The 5304-nt window shown below is 46.8% G+C and overlaps 1 protein-coding gene across 1 annotated transcript in view; it reads right to left on the reverse strand.

The window, feature by feature from the left end:
- The window catches only part of Smim17 (small integral membrane protein 17), a 10802-nt gene extending 9391 nt beyond the window's left edge, over positions 1-1411 (reverse strand). The window contains exon 1 of the mRNA XM_005369292.3: positions 1317-1411. The gene's annotated coding sequence lies outside the window, so the exon portion shown is untranslated. The remainder of the gene's footprint in view (positions 1-1316) is intronic.
- Between the last annotated feature and the right edge of the window lie 3893 nt (positions 1412-5304).

Here is a 5304-nt window from a genome sequence, read left to right on the forward strand (position 1 = left end):
GAACACTGATAGGAAACAGTGTTAGACTATCCTAAGATTTAGGTTTTGTTTATTGCTTTACTTTCAATATGAAGCATGATTAATCACAGGTTTAGGCCGAGAAGCAGGGATCTAGAGAAGAAAAGGTACGAGGTGGAGAGGAGATAATATGGCTCAGTGGATAAAAGGCGTTTGCTACCGCGCCTGAGAACATGAGTTCAGTTCCTAGGAGAACAAGCTCCCACAATTTGTCCTCTGAACGCTGTGTCCCACACAAATAAATGTAATTTTAAAAAGGAAGGAAGGAAGGAGGGAGGAAGGGAGGGAGGGAGGGGGGAGGGAGGGAAGAACGGAAGAAGGGAGGAAGAAAGGAAGAAAGAAATGGAAAGGTAGGCAGGAGTCAATGACACAGGGGAAACCTGGGAGCAGAGGGGCGGGGATTAGAAGACACTGCAGATACAGGGAATGGAAGAGGAGAGGGCAAGAAACAGGACCCAGGAGATTTACAGCTCACAGTCCCTGGGGTTCTTGGTGAATTAGAAAGGTACCATCCGCTGAGGGAAAAGGATGAGAGGCAGTGAGAGCGAAGAACATCGTCACAATATAATAATAATAACAATAACAACAACAACAATAATAATAATAACAACAGTAATAGAGGCACTGTTTCCTGGAGTGAACGTTCTGATTTTCAGGTCCTGCTGAGCAGTTACTGTTAAGTCTCTATTGCACAGATGGGTAAGGGTCTCCATCACAGCCTCAGAGCTCAGGAGAGTTGGGGCTGCCCCTTAAAACCCCCGCACCTGTGGGACCTCACAGCCCATACTCCTGGCCTGTTGCAGGATACACCACACCGAACTCGGGACAACACAATGCACACATGCGCAGGTACACACGCGGCCAGATTCCCAGGTGCAGCAAGCCCAACAGAGACTGGGGACCTATCCCCCGGGGAGATGGTGTGCACGTGCACACACCCACAAGGGAACACAGACGCCTGAGTGCAAGATTCCTGCAGAGTCCCTTCTCCCTGGTTATTAAAATTCGTGCGCGATGTACAGGCACCGGGTAAACAGATCAGGTTTAGCAGAAAAAACGGACCCAACCTGGTTAGACGCCCCCTCCTTTCCAGCCGTCCCCTCCCACGTGGCTTTGGGGACCCTCCCTTCCCAGACCCCAGACCTAGAGCAGCTGTTCTGAGAACCCGCCCACCCCAGACCCACGCATGGACACGCATGCACAGTCACACATGAATGCACCTCCCCAGATTACTGCCCACGCCCCCAACCCAATCTCCCGCCCCCTTCCCGTCCACGAGGGTCCCTCTAAGGACTCACCCTTCCCAACCAGACCCTGCCAGGCACTGCAGAGCTGGAGCTGCAAGGACAGCAGCTGCGCAGACGCGGAGGCTGTGGGGTGGGAGGTGGGAGGTGGAGAGGGGGAGAGAAGGAGGCGGCCTCTCTCTTCCTCCTCCTCCGGGAGCCTGCGTTGGGAAAGAACTGAAGACAGATCGGAGGGGTGACAGAGACCGCTGGCCTGTGGTGTGGTTGCAGAAGAACGGATGTGTATATATATATATATATAGGTACTGAGGGTCTAGTCAAAGTGGGGTGCCCAGTTAAGGAGCAATAAAGTTGTCACACTCCAGTATGCTAGCTTTCCTATCTGTACAGCCCAGGATCACCTGCCCAAGGAATGACGCTACCCCGCAGTGAATCGCGCCCCCTGAGTCAGTTAACAATCAAGATAATCCACACAGACACGCCTTCAAATCAAGATGAGCTAGATAAGCGGTTTTTCAACCTGTGGGTCGCAACCCTCTTTGATTCAAAAAACAGGGAAGTCATTATCTTCTGATGTGTACTCCCTGACGACCTCCTCCCAGGCTCCAGCGGTACTGCCCTTGTTAAAAGAAGGCAGGAACCTGGGAACTGTTGGGCATAGGGTAGATAGAGCCTGACAGACACAGGAGGGAGAAACGAGAGAGCAAGGGGAGAGAGTAATAGAACATATTATATATGGACAAAATAGTCAAAAATTAAAATTAGCATTTATTAAACTACATGACAATTTACCAATATTATTTCTATTGCATTGTTCTATCATTGTGGGGAGACACTCTGCATTTTGAAAACTAGGAGATGAGCTCCCAAGCCATTCCACTGGCAACTCAGAAATGATCTGAAAAATGAACTGCAAAACAAAACCCTCCATTCGGTTCTCAGCATCTCCTTTAGTATCAAGACGTTAGAGAAAGGGCCGACGAGGGGAGATGCTAGTCCCTCGTGATGTCATGAGGAGCTTACAAACTGGGTTCCCCAAGCATGGATGAGTGTAAAACTTAAGGAAGTTGATTAACTGGACCCAGTTCCTGTGCCTGAACATGAACGGGGATGAGAATAGCTCCTGCCTCAGATGGTTACTCAGAGGGATAAAGGAGTTAGCACTCATTTCTCATGTACAGTGAGCACTTAGCAAAGCACCCCACCAGGGACCAGCGAGATGGCTCAATGGGAAAAGGTCTGCTTGCTGCTAAGACCCAAGTTCAATCCCCAGTGCATACATGATGAAAGAAAAGACCCTCTGATCCCACATACATGCAATATGGCACAAGTACACATGCAAGCATGTGAGCACACATACACACATATTCCTCTTTCTTTCTCTCACAATTAATTAATTAACAAGCAAACAAATTCCCATCAAATTATCACTATTTTAATGTTTTCCTTGTGTATGTGGTGTATGTATATGTGTGTAGGTATGCAGGGAGGTGCCTCATCCATACATGCGCTTGTGCAGAGTAAGTCCTGGAATCCATCTGTCTCTCTCACCTGTCACTGCCAGCACTGGGGATTACAGGCATATGCTAACATACGTGGCTTTTATATGGGTGCCAGGGATCTGAACTTGGGTCCTCATGCTTGCACAGCAAGCATTTTGCCCACCGAGCCATCTCCCCAGCCCCTATTAGAACTACTGAACATGGGTTCTTAGCACAGGAAGAACTTCAGTTTTGATCTTGAGAGCTTGTAGAAAAAGGGTGTGTACGGAATAATGTCACTGAACTAATTTGGGGGGAGATTATCTCTTTTGTAAAGATAAGAGGGTTGGAGAGATGGCTTAGTGGTTAAAAGCACTAGCTACTCTTCCAGAGGACCTGGCTTGAATTCCCAGCACCCACATGGTGGCTCACAACTGTATATAGCTCCAGTTCCAGGGAATCTGACACCCTCACACAGACAAGAATGCAGGCAACAAAACAAAACAAAAAAAATAAGTAAAATATCCTTGATAGTGGTGGTGCACACCTTTAATTCCAGCACTCTGGAGGCAGAGACAGAAGGATCTCTGAGTTCCAGCCCTACCTGGTCTACAGAGTGAGTTCCAGGATAGCTACAGCCTGGACTACACAGAGAAACCCCGGAGAGAGAGGGGGGGGCGGGGGGAAGGAAGGAAGGGAGGAAAAGAAGAGTGAAGAGCTTGTCTAGAATCTGCACTGTTTTGATTTCACTCAAACTTCAGTCTTTCACACTTCCTCTGTCACCTTTGGTCATGTTTCTCCATTAGTGATAGATAGCACCTTCTTCCTCTGTCACCTTTGGTCATGTTTCTCCATTAGTGATAGATAGCACCTTCTTCCTCTGTCACCTTTGGTCATGTTTCTCCATTAGTGATAGATAGCACCTTCTTGGCTGCTTACACTTCCATGAACATCATAATACTATTTATTCCACTTATTTTTATTTTGGTTGTTCTTAAGGCAAGGCCTCATTTAGCCCAAGTTGGCCTCAAATTTGCTATAAACTAAAGGTGACCTTGAGCTATCGTCCTGCTTTCATCTCTCAAGAGCTGGGGTCACAGGAGTGTGCCATCATCATTTCTAATGTACTTAGCATTTTTATTTTAAATTAATTCATTTCCCTAAAGCCTTTTCAGAAGCATAGTGGCTTGAATAAGATTGGCTCCTATAGGCTTGTGTATTTGAATGTTTAGGGAGTGGCATTGGGAGGTGTGGCTGTGTTGGAGGAAGCGTGCCATTGCAGATGGGCTTTGAGGTTTCAAATGCTCAAGCCAGGTCCAGCCCCTCCCCCTTCTCTCTGTCTCTCCCCCCCCCCCAAACTTTCCTGCTGCCTGCTGATCCAGATGTAAAACTCTTGGCTCCTTCTCCAGCACCAAGTCTGCCTGTGCACCACCATGCCTCCTGCCATGACTATAATGGACTAAACCTCCGAACCTGTAAGCCAGCTCCAATTAAATGCTTACTTTATAAGAGTTGCTGTGGTCATGGTGTCTCTTAGCAACAATAAAAACAAGACAAGAAGTAAGTTTGCTGTTTGTTTGTTTGCGGTTCTGGGAACTGAACCTAGAGTCTCATGTATAAGAACATAAGCAAGCATTCTACTACTGAGTGTCCTCGACCCCCTTTCTAACTTCTGAGACATGGTACCGCTAAGTTGCCCAGATTGGCTTTATACTAACTCTGCTGTCCAAACAGCATTTATTGAACCTGTGATTTTCCTGACTCAGCTCCCCAAATAGCTTCCATTACCAGCATTCCTCACCAGGCCCATCCAGAACTGCCTTTAAAAGAAAATTGCACAGCATTCTGAAGTGTAGAAGGGCAGTTTCATGTGCCATGGCCTGAATGGAAATATAAAGACAATGAATTAACCATAGCTGTATGCCACTGCTTGATATGACAGATTCCATCACTAGAATCTTTCTCTCCCCCTTCTTCCCTTCTCTCCCTTTTCCTCCACCCCCCATCTGAGACAGTGTCTCACCATGTCACCCCAGCTAGCCTGGAACTCACCATATATACCAGGCTGGCCTCAAACACAGATCTGTCTACCTCTGTCTCTCAACTGCTGGGATTAAAAGTGTGCACCACCATGCCTAGCACTGGTCTCTGCTCTTCATTGTCCTGCTGTTACATACCATACCATAAATAGCTTCACAGAAAGTCAAGAGGTAGAGTGAAAACATTTTGCCTCCAAGAGCCTCTTTCTCTTGCTGGTCGTGTTGTATTTTTCCACTGTAACAAATCATCACTGTGAGTATGGTGATTCCCAGGGAATTAGCAAGTCAGGAGGATGGGTTTATTTTGGGACCCACAACACAATCATCAAACTTTGGGCCATGATTTAACCAAGTTGTGAGTCCTCTAGATACCTTGTTGGGGCTCCATAATTGACAAAAGGCTGATCAATATAAGGCTAGGATTTTATTCAATTACTCACCTAAACCATTCATTCAGAAAATATTTTTTACACAATTGGCACATACTAGATCTTGTTCTTGGTGATCAGAAAAATAATTGTC

The sequence above is a fragment of the Microtus ochrogaster genome, unplaced genomic scaffold, assembly GCF_000317375.1.
Source record: "Microtus ochrogaster isolate Prairie Vole_2 unplaced genomic scaffold, MicOch1.0 UNK47, whole genome shotgun sequence".
In the NCBI taxonomy this organism is placed as follows: domain Eukaryota; kingdom Metazoa; phylum Chordata; class Mammalia; order Rodentia; family Cricetidae; genus Microtus; species Microtus ochrogaster.